General features: G+C 36.8%; 1 pseudogene; it reads left to right on the top strand.

Annotated features, from left to right (window-relative positions):
- The first annotated feature begins 10,164 nt into the window (after positions 1–10,164).
- Positions 10,165–11,119, top strand: LOC102829067 (annotated as a pseudogene).
- Positions 11,120–12,456: the final 1,337 nt, after the last annotated feature.

Genomic DNA, 12,456 nt, shown 5'->3' on the forward strand with positions numbered 1-12,456 from the left:
GAAAATAACCTGGTTTTCACCCTTGTTGTCAGGTGCCATCGAGTTGGAACCGACTCATAGCGACCCCATGCACAGCAGAATGAAACAATGTCTGATCCTGGGCCAACCTTGCTACCGCTGCCACACTTGACACCATCAATGATGCCACCTGGCCAATCCATCTCGTTGGGGGTCTTCCTCTTTTTCTCTGACCCTCCATCTTACCCAGCATAACATCCTTCTCCAGCAACTGTTCCCTCCTGACAGTATGTCCAAAGTATGAGAGACAAAGTTTAGCCATCTTGGCCTCCAAGGAGCACTCTGACTGCACTTCTTCCAAAATAGATCTATTGGTTCTTTTGGCAGTCCATGGCACTTTTAGTATTCTCCTCTAACACCACAATTCACAATTTTACCCTACCCATGGTATAATTAAGGAGTCTTCCTGTCACAAACGAGCCCTTGTAGCACTTGTAGGTTGGGCATTGGACTGCTAACCAAAAGTTTGGCAGTTCAAACCCACCAGTCTTGTCTGCTCCCTTAAAGGTCTACAGAGTCAGAATTTGACTCAAGGCAATGAGGGTAGCACAATAGTTAAAGAACTCAGATGTTAATCTTGGACTGCTAACCGAAAGGTCAGGGATTTAAACCCATCAGCACTGCTGCTGGAGAACAGTTCTACTGTTTATATAGGAGGATACTGATAGGACAGTTCTACTCTGTCTTACATTGTAAGTTGGAATTGACTCCACATCACAAAACAACAAGGACAATAATTAAACATGTGATCTGGACACTCAATTTCCATTTCCTCGTCTTTAACAGATAATTTGACAATTTCTTGGATCTCTAAGATTCTGATTCTGTGATACTAAAATTTTCTTCAGCAGATTGTGGGTTCACACTGCTGACCTTATGGTTGGTTATCAACCTAACGTGTAACCTCCTAAGTCACCAGAGCTCCTTACTTTATCACCAGTTGTTGTTGCTGTCAAGTGCAATCGAGTCGATTCTGACCCATAGTGACCCTGTATAGGGTTTCCAAGAAGCAGCTGGTGAGCTTGAACCACCAACCTTGCAGTTCAAATGACTTTGCAGTCTGGCACTTTAACCCACAGCGCCACACCAGGACCAGGAGATTAATAAAATCGCCTGTTATCAATCCACAGCCTCAGCTTAGGCAACGTGTCCTTCATTTGTACTCACAATTAAAGGCATCTCTGCTCTACCAAAGGAAAGTATTACTTATGGCTTCTCCACCAAGATTCAGTCGCTGTACTCGGTTCTTTGATAGGTATGATAGCACTTAGGTCTCAAAACAACCCTACCAGATATGGATTATATCTCCATTGCCACACCTACAAACACCAAACCGAAAACATCACAAATTGCCGTTGATCAACCCTGGCTAATGGTCAACCCCGTGTGTATCAGTAGAATAGTGTTGTTCCAGAAAGCAAGCTTGTATCATCTGCACATCACAGGTTGTTAATAAGTCTTCCTCCAATCCTGATACTACATTCATTGGACTAGTAGACTCCAAGTGTCTTCAGTTTTCATCCTCTTCTTTCTTCTGCACATGGAAAGACCAGTAGTTGCCGTTTATGAGCTTTTGGCCTCTACTCACCAAAATAGGATGTAGAATATTGTCTTTGTGAATTATGTCATGTTAGTCGATCCCTGGTCCTGGTGTGGCGCTGTGGGCTAATGCATCAGACTGCAAAGTCATTTGAACTGCAAGGTCGATGGTTCAAGCTCACCAGCTGCTCCTTGGATATTCTATACAGGGTCACTATGGGTAGGAATCAACTCGATGGCACTAACAACAACAACGATCAATCCCTGAGACTATGGTCCTGAATCCCCATTCCTAGCAACTCATTACCTAAAGGTGTTTGGTAATGTTTAAGAAGTTTTCAACATTTTGCCTGCTGCATGCTCCACCACATTCATAAGTGTGTTTGTTGTAAAGGTAAATACTCACATACAAATATCCTCTGTCATACCCTTATATATTTGTGGGATACTCCCATTCTCCCTCTCATACCTGTTAAGCTGTGTTTCTGTCCGTGTGTCTACCTGTAGAAGACTGTTGTTGCAGGGTTGTGTATATTACACTATTTCCCTCTATCCTCTTTAGCCATTGCATTCTTCCCTGTGTCTTCACCTGTCTTCAGCATTCTTCTGCCAACCTCCCTTCAAATCTGGAACTGAACTCACTCCTGGAGATCACCTTTAAGACAAACAATAAAGCCATCAAGTGAACAATAATACCCATGAGGAATGTCCTCCTCGATCCACCATATAAAAGTAAAATAACAGCATTTGTCCAAAAACAAAGTTCAGAAGGCAGGAAGGGGCAGGATGGGGAACCTGTGAAGAAAGTGTAATTGCAACTAATACACAAAACAAAATATGTATATATTGTAGGATGAGAAAGTATTTTACTCCATAGTCTTTCATTGAAACCACAATAAAATGCTAAAAAAATAAAAGAAGAAGAACAGAGGGAGGTAAAATGATTGATAAGAAAGCGTCACTATCAGGTTATTAGGTCTTTTTTTATGGTGGGAAAAATGTGCTTTTGTATATGTGCAGTGTGTGTTCAGACATGATTTTCAGCTGAATCATCCTAATTGTAGTGGCTTTATATGGTGCTGATGTGAAACTGTTTTATGATGAATTGGGAACACCATGGCCTAGCTGTGAGTGCAGTTCAGCTGCAGGCTTGCAGAGGCTGCTCTTCTGTTTTTCAGGATTAAAGTAAAACATAACGCTATGTCTGAATAGGATCTGTTGTCATTAAGTGCCGTTGAGTTGGTTCCGACTCTTATGAACTGGTATAGAGTTTCTGAGGCTGTAAATCTTTGCCAGAAGAGAAAGTGTCATCTTTCTCCTGTGTAGCTGCTAATGGTCTGGTTTCCAGTACAGTGCTTATCCAACAGAGCCCATTGTGCTCCCATGAATAGGAGCTAGACACAGACAGAATATTTAGTAATTGCTATTAGTGGACTACTAATGGAGTCCTAGTGTGACACTGTGGGTTAATGTACTGGACTGCAAAGTTGGTTTGAACTGCAAGGTCGGTGATTCAAGCTCACCAATTGCTCCTTGGAAATCCTATACAGGGTCGCTATGGGTTGGAACCAACTCAATGGTACTTAACAACAACAGCAAGTAGTGGACAAAGAGTCCCCTGGGTATACAAAATGGTTAAATACTTGACTACTAACTAGCAGGAGTCTGGTGTGGTATTATAGGACAAGCCCTGGACTGCTAACCAAAAAGTTGGCGATTCAAATCTACCAGCTGCTCCTTGGAAATCCTATACAGGGTTGCTCTAAGGCAGAAACCAGCTTGACAGCACTTAATAACAACAAACAGCAGGTTTATGTTTTGAGTCCACTCAGAGATGCCTTGGAAGAAAAACATAGCAATCTAATGCTAAAAATCAGCCACTGAAAACAATATGGAGCACAGTTCTACTCTGACACACGTAGGGTCTTTGCAAGTTGGAATTTACTCGATTTTTTGTTTATGTGCATCTGGTTGAGAAACAGCTCTTGTAGTGAAATAAGACTGGAAATACTTTTTCTTACTGAGCCCATAGTTACTATGTGAACCTGACAAAAAATATTAACAACTTCTACGAACTGAGCCTCGACTATGTGCTATGTCATGCACTAGAAGCTTTATACATGTAGGCAAATGTATTGTGACCATACAATCCTGATCCAGATTCCAGAATAATTGTTTGAAGATATGGAAAAACTGACTACTAACTTTATATAGAAAGGAAAAAGACTGTGGATAAGCAAGGCATTACTTAAAAAGAAGAGCAAAATTAAAGGCCTTTCGTTTACTGATTTCAAAATCTACCGTACAGCCTCAATAGTAAAAACAGTTTGGTACCGTTACGACAATAGATACATACACCAATGGAACAGGATTGAGAACCCAGATGTTAATTAATTCACATAGAGTCAGCTGATCTTAGACAAAGGACCAAAACACATTAAATAGGGAAGCGAGACAGTCTCTTTAACACATGGTGCTGGCAAAACTGGAAGTCCATTTACAGAAAAATGAAACATGACCCATATCTCACACCATATACAAAAACAATTCAACGTGAATTAAAGACCCAAATGTAAAACTTAGAACTATAAATATCAACAATGAAAATTTAGGGACAGCTATAATACCTCTTATATATGACATAATCAAACATAACTATAAGCATACAAACAGTGAAAAACAAAATAGATGACTGGGTTCTAATGAAAATTAGACATTTATATGCATCAAAAGATTTCACCAGAAGAATAAAAAGAAAGTCAACAGACTGGGGAAAAAATTTTATTTTTTTTTCAATTTCATATCCCCTCTAAAATTTAATGAAAACTATAGGACCTCTATACAACAAAAAGAAAAAATAACCTGATTAAAAAATGGGCAGAAGATATGAGCAGACACTTCACCAAAGAAAACATTCAGGTGGCCAACAAACATATGAAAAAGTATTTGAAATCTTTAGATATTAGAGAGATGCAAATCAAAATAACAATTAGATATCATCTCACCCCAGTATTAATAGCAAAGCTAAAAACAACAAACTCTGGCAAGGGTGTAAAGAGGCTGGAATTCATCTCCACTGCTGGTGAGATTGTAAAATGGAGAAACCATTGTGGAAAATGGTATGGCGCTTCCTCAACAATTTGGAAATAACAATGCTGTATGATCCAGAAATCCTTCTACTTGGCATATATCCCAAGAAATAAGAGACATGGCATGAATAGATATCTGCACACCCATGTTCATTTACAGTAGCAAAAAGATGGAGACATTAAAAATGCCCATCAATGGAAGAGTGGATAAACAAATGTTGGTACATAAACACAATGGAATACTACTAAACATTGAAGATTAATGGTGAATCTGCATAACACTTCATAACATGAATGAACCAGGAGGGCATTATGCTGAGAGAAATTAGTCAATCACAAAAGGACAAATATTGCATGAGACTACTATTGCCAAAACTCAAGAAAAGGTTTCATATTAAAAGAAACATTGTTTGATGGCTACTAGGAGTGAGAGGGAAGGGAGAGTAATTCATTGGCCAAAGGGTAGACACATGTCAACTTGGGTGATGGGGACGGCAATATACAACAAGAGGGCGATTGGCAGAAAAATAATGAAGCCAAGTGAAGACGTATGAATGAATGCAGAACACTCTGACTCAGATCACAGCCCTGGAGTGTGGCCTACAACACATTTTTCCTTACAAAAGATAAAAGGAGAGAGAAGCAGCAGATAGAAAGAGTGGGACTTATTATAACCAAGAAAATGATCTGGGACAGGAGGGCATCCTTTTGACCTAGAGTCTCTGTGTTAGAAACCTCCTAGAACAAGGAGACACACATATACACCTGTAACATCCAGAGAGAGTGAGAAAGAGAGAAAGAGACTTCCTCTAGAGCCAGCACTCTGATTTCAGACTTCTAGCCTCTTAAACTGTGAAAGAATACATTTATATTTGTGGCATTTCTGTTATAATAGCATTAGAAAACTAAGACAACCTCGTACCTGAGAATATGCTTGCTCCAATTTTTTTCCAAGTATCTCCTTAATGTAAGAGACAAACACTCACAGTAACTTTAAAAACAAAACAACTTTTCATTGTGAATTGAGTGAAGGCTTACAGAGAAGATCATCAGTTTTACATTCGGCATATCATACACTGGTTCATCTCATCTCAATGATTGCAGTCCCATCTCTGTTAACAACAGCTTTCCCAGTAGCTCCCAGTGGTTCTTATTTTCATTCCACACACATTCCCATCGCTTCTCAGCTTTGAATGTTTGACCATTGCATGGCGAGAGTATATTACTAGTGCTGTTATTCCCCCTATATACCTACCTACTGCTTGGGTGAAAGTTGGGCCATGAGGGTGAATTCTGTTCAAGACCTGAAAGGTGGCTGAAGGCCATAGTCCTCAGGTTCCTCCAGTCATCTTCTGACAATTAAACCCAGTATTTTTCATAATTCTGAATTTTGTTCCACACTTTATCTCACTCTATCCTACACCTTCTAATGCACTGAGAGTAGCTGGGCACCATCTAGTTCTGGTCTCAGTATCATGATGACTGAAAATCACATGTCCGATAGATCCATTGGACTAGTTGATTCCAAGCATCATCTAATTTTTAGCACTTTTCTTTCTTCCACACATGGAGAGACCAATAATGGCACCTTAGATGGCCACCGTGAGCTTTTAGTTGCCACTTACCGAAGTAGGATGTATGAACTGTGCTATTAATGCTGGGGAGAAATGATATCTCATTGGGGTTTTGATTAGCCTCTCTCTAATGGCTAATGATCGTGAACTTTTCTTCATTTGTTTGTTGGTCGACGAATGTCTTCTTTGGTGGTCTGTTTATGTCTTCTACCCATTTTTAAATTGAGTCATTTGTCTTTTACTGGTAGAGGTGCTGTAGTTTACTATAAATTTTAGAGATTAGCCCCTTCCTTGTCTGATACGCTATTCCAAAAATTTTCCCCCAGACTGTGGGATCATTATTTACTCTTTTGGTGAAATCTTTTGATGCACAGATGTTTCTAATTTTCATTAGGTCCCAGTCATGTATTTTGTTTTCTACTGCTTGTGTGTTTGTAGTTATGTTTGACAGTGTGCATTTATGCCGTGTAACAGATACTCTGAATTTGTCCTTATTTTTTCATTGATGATCTTTATAGTTCTGGGTTTTACATTTAGGTCTTTAATCCACATTGTGTTTGTTTTTGTATATGATATGAGATTTGGGCCTTGTTTCATTTTTCTGCATATGAATTTGGTTTTTCCAGCATCATTTGCTGAAGAGACCATCTCTTCCCTATTTAATATGTTTTGGCCCTTTGTCAAAGATCGACTGATTATATGTAGATGGATTTACTTTTGGGTTCTCAATTCTGTTTCATTCATCTAACTATCATTTATCTATTGAGTATCTTTCACTGTTCCAGTACCAAGCTGTTTTAACCACTGTGTCTGTGTAGTATAGTTTGAGATCAAGGTGTGAAAGGTCTCAAACTTTGTTCTTCTTAATTAAGACTTTTCTTATTTGAGGTCTCTTTCCTTGCCATATAAAGTTAGTCATCAGTTTTTCCATCTCCATAAAAAATGACGTTAGGATCTGAATTGGGACTGCATTATATCTATAGATTGCTTTGGGTTGTTGTTGTGTTGACATTTTCATAATGTTAAGTTTTCCTATCCATGAACATGATATATTCTTCATTTTTGTGAGTTTCTTGGTTTCTTGTAGTAGTGTTTTGTATAGGTATTTGTTTATATGGTAATATGTATATTTAAATATTTCATCTTTTGGGTGGCTATTGTAAATTGTATTGTTTTCCTGATCTCTTTTCCAGACCTGCCTTTATTAGTGTAATGGAGTCCAACTGATTTTTGTATGCTGATCTTGTACCCTGCCACTTTGTTGAATCTGTCAGTGAGTTCCAATAATTTTCTGGCTGAGTCTTTGGGATTTTCTATGTATAGGTTCATGTCATCTGCAAAGAGTTTTACTTCTTTTTTTGCCAGTTTAGATGCTTTTAATTTCCGTTTCTTGCCTTATAGTTCTGGCTAAGACTTCCACACAATATTGAATAGAAGTAGTAATAAAGAGCATCCTTGTATGGTTGCTTTCACAAAGGGAATATTTTCAGTTTCTTTCCATTGAAAGTGATGCTGGACATTTCATTTGTATATATGTTCTTAATTATATATATAATTGAAGAATTTCCCATTTATTCCTATCTTGTTGAGTGTTTTTATTAGGAATGAATGTCGGATTTTGTCAAAAGCCTTTTTCTGCATTAGTCAATATGATCATGTGGTTTTGTGCTTTGTTTTATTTATGTGGTGGACTATGTTGATTTTTTCCCTAATATTGAACCTTCCTTGCACATTTGATATGAATCTTAGTTGATCATGATGTATTATTATTATTTATTTGATGTGTTGTTGAATTCTGTTGGCTAGGATTTTGTTGAGAATTTTTGCATCTATGTTTATGAAGAATATTGGTCTACAATTTTATTTTTTAGTGATGTCTTTGCTGGGTTTTGTATGAAGGTTATGCTTGTTTCATAAAACGTATTTGGGAGTTTTCCTAAATTTTCTATGTTCTGGAATAGTATGAGTAGAATTGGTGTCAGCTATTCTCTGAATGTTTGGTAAAATTCACCAGTTAAAACATAGGGGCCCGGACTTTTTTCATTTTATTTTGTTAGTAGCTTTTTAATCACCTGATCAGGTTCTTCTTTTGCTATAGGTTTGTTCAAGTTTTTAATTTCATTCTGTGTTGGTTTAGATAGGTTTTGTCTAAGAATTTGTCCATTTTTTTCTAGAGTTTTCAAATTTGTTGGAGTACAATTCTTCATGGTATTTTGTTATTATCCTTTTTATTTCTGCTGGTTCTGTTGTGATGTCTTATGTGTATAATTATGCATCATCTCCTTCTTTTCTTTTGTTATATTTGCCAAAGATTTGTGGAATTTATTAATCTTTTCAAAGAACCAATTTCTTATCTTGTTGATTCTTTCTATTGTTTTTGTTTTCTATTTCATTCATTTCTGCTCTAATTCTTAGTATTGATTTTCTTTTCATTACTGTAGACTAACTTTGCTGCTCTTTTCCTAATTGTTGAAGATGTTGCATTAATATGTTGATTTTAGTTCTTTCTTCTTTTTGGATGTGTGTGTTTATTGCTATAAATTACTCTCTAAGCACCATTTTGCTGTATCCCAAAGGTTTTAGCATGCTATGCTTTCATTCTCATTTGATTGAAGAAATTGATCATTTTTTATTTGTTTATTTATATTTTATTATACAGTATTTTTAAATCAGGGTGTTATTCAATTTCCATGTATTTGATTTTTGCCTTTATTTTACTATTGTTCACTTCTAATTTTATAGCATTGTGATCTGAAGAGATGCTTTGTAGAATTTTGACATCTTTAAGTTTATTGAGGGTTGCTTGTGGACTAACATATTGTCTATTCTTGAGACCATTATTTTCCAGTGCACAGGTCCGTGTGCACTGGAAAATACTGTGTACTGTGGTGTTGTTGGGCTGAATGTTGTTTATAAATGTATGCGGTCAAGTGACTTGATGTTCTTTAGTTCTTCTTGTTGAATTCTGTCCTACATGAAAGTGGTGTATTAAGATCTACTTCTATTATTTTAGAGTCATCTATTTATTTTTTCAGTTCTATTTTTATTGTTACATGTCACTGAGTTGGTTCTCACTCATAGCAACCCTATAAAAAGTTTCTGAGGAGAGGCTGGTGGGTGTAAATAACCAACCTTGCAATTAGAGGTCTAGTTCTTACATTTGATTTATGTATTTTGAGGCACTTTCATTGGTAGCATAGATACTTATTATGGTTATGTCAGTTGTTCAATTGACCCTTTAATAATGAGATAATGTCCTTCTTTGTTTTTATGATGGTTTTTGCCTTGAAGCCTATTTTATCAAAAAATATTGTTGCCACTCCTGCTCGTTTTAGATTGTCAATTAATTGATACATTTGTTTCCATCCTTTGATTTTTAATCTATTTTTTCTTTGTGTTAAGATGTATTTGTTGTAGGCAGCATTTTGAAGGATCTTGTTTTCTTATCCATTCTGCTGCTCTAGCTTGACTGATGCATTTAACCCATTGACAGTCAGTGTAATTATTTATTGGCATGAATTTATTGCTGTCATTTTGCTGTGTTTTTGTTGTGTTGCTGGCTTCTTTCTTACACATAATTTTCTGTGCTGAGTTTATTTTGTTTGTGCATTTTCTTGGCAATTTCTTTATTACTGTTGTTTTAATGTTTACTAAATCTTTACAGTTTTTTTTTCTTTCTTGAGTTGATGTGAGGGTATATTAATTTCCTTGGAGGTAACCCTGCAATTTATTAATTTCTTCCACAATTTAAAATAGTCTGTTCACTTTTCCGTTGGGTGGGTGCTGAGTGGTTGTTCAGACATGTCTCTAGGCTTCACGGATACAACAGAGAACGTGCCTGCCCTGAGGGAATGGACCCCATCGTGTCATCGAGAGTAACTGAAATGAAATGGTTGATAACTTTGGTGACACGAATTTAAAAGAATACCTTTTTAGGTGTTTTTATGCTTATGGTTTTGAGAAGCCTCTACCTACTCAGCAGAGAGCTATTATTCCTTGTACTAAAGATCGGAAAGGTAATTCTGGCACTTGAAGATTATAAGGGAGCAAATTGTCAAGTCTGTATTTATCGGTAGAACCAATGTTTGAGATGAAATGCAAAAACTGCAGGTCAAAACACCATATATTGTTGCTTGTACTCCAGAGAGAGTGTTTGTTATGTTCAATATCTTTCTGTAAAATAGATCAAAATGTTCACTTTGGATGAAGCAGATGAAATGTTGAGCTGAGATGTTAAGGATAAAATCTCTGAGATTTTTCCTCAAAAATTAAATACAAATATTCAGGTGGTGTTGCTTTCTGCTGTCACGACAATTAATGTATTGGTGGTGGTGTTGGTTACGTGCCGTGGAGTTGGTTAGAGGTTCCTAAAAAGTTCACGAGGGATCCAATTCAAATTCTGGTGAAGAAAGAATTGAAAGAATGAAATAGCTTTCTATTAATGTTGAAAGAGAGGAATGGAAGTTGGATACACTTTGTGATTTGTATGAGACCCTGACAATTACACAGCTTGTTATCTTTTTTAATACAAAGTGCAAGGTGGACTGGCTCACAGAGAAAATGCATGCTATGGACTTCACAGTTTCTGCACTGCATGGTGACATGAACCAGAAGGAGATGTGATCATGAGGAAATCCCGATCAGGGTCACATCCCTTTTTGATCACTACTGACTTGATGGCTTGTGACATTGATGTACAAATATCTGTGGTTATAAGCTATGACTTACTTACCAGTCATGAAAATTATATTCATAGAATTGGCAGAGGTGGTCGATTTGGGAGGAAAGGTGTGGCTATAAACTGTTACTAAAGAAGACCGAAGAATTCTTTGTGTCGCTGAGACTTTCTACAATACTGCAGTGGAGGAAATGCCAATGAATGTGGCTGATCTTATTTAATTGCTAAGATGAGAGTTCTGAATCCCATACTCACTGTTGTTCAACAGGCGATCACAACATGCACTCTTTCTTTCTTTGGAAATATTTGAATCTTGTCTCAATGCTCTTAACGTATCAGAAATACAGACTTTGATAGCAGAGCAACTTTAGTTGTCAGCTCCTATGAGGAAAAAGTCATTGGCTTTATCCTCTTTAGGGTAGACTGTTGGGGTTGGTATAAAAGATGGAATCTGTGAAAATCTTTCTTGGAAATTTATTGCCTAGTTCTGTAGAAATGGTTGTACTAGATGTTCTTTATTATTTAATAATATACTTGTGGACTAAAAGATGTAATTGCTGTATTAAATTGGTCAATTATGTTAAACTATCATATCTGTCTTTATTGTGTTTGTCATTAGCCTAAATAAGAAAGGCCTTAAGAGTGAATTTTTTATTTTAGAAAGAATTGAATGCATTTTGTTTGGTACTGTATTTATTCAAGAAAGTATTCAATTAGTGTTAAGTGTGAACTGGACCCTGTTGCTAAGCTCCCCAGCAAGTGATTTTATCCTTGGTTAGTTGGTTATGTGTCATGGAGTCGGTTCCGACTCATCGCAACCCTGTATAGCTTGCAAGGTTGTAAATCTGTATGGAAGCAGAAAACCTCATCTTTCTCCCTTGGAACAGCTGCTAGTTTCAAACTGCTGAGTTTGAGGTTAGCAGCCTAACTTGCAAGCACTACACTAGGGCTAAACCCCCAGTAAAATTTGCCATATTGCACACATCTTAATGAAATTTGATGTTAAATTGTATATTTACTTTAAAAATAGTCTGTTTTATGTTTCTTGAATTCCTTGCCATTTGAACTTTCTGTAATAACACTTTTTCCTGTCTCTACTTTGTCTTCATTATAAATTGATATCTTTGGTTCCTTATTTCCAGTTTTGTAGGTTTGTTTTACTTTGGGTTCTTCTATATTTGGATTGAGTTCTGGATGGTGTTGTCATATATACCAACCTTACTTTGATGTCTGCTGTTGTTAGTTCTCAGTTCAAACGACTCCCTTTAATATTTTGTGTAAAGTTGGTCTGATTATTGCAGATTCCTTTAATGTCTGTTTTTCTGGAAATGTTCTAATTTAGCATTGTATTTGAGGGACAGTTTTGCTGGCTATGATTCTTGGTTGGCAATTATTTCTTTCAAAGTTTTGTGTATGTCTTCCCATTGCCTTCTTTCCTGCATGGTTTCTGCTGAGAAATTAGCTTAATTTTATTGGTTCCCTTTTGTAGGTAACTTTTTGCTTTTCCTGAGCTGCTCTCAGAGGATTCTTTCCTTGCCTTTGGTTTTGGAGAGTTTGA

This window comes from Chrysochloris asiatica, unplaced genomic scaffold (genome assembly GCF_000296735.1).
Source record: "Chrysochloris asiatica unplaced genomic scaffold, ChrAsi1.0 scaffold00086, whole genome shotgun sequence".
NCBI lineage: Eukaryota > Metazoa > Chordata > Mammalia > Afrosoricida > Chrysochloridae > Chrysochloris > Chrysochloris asiatica.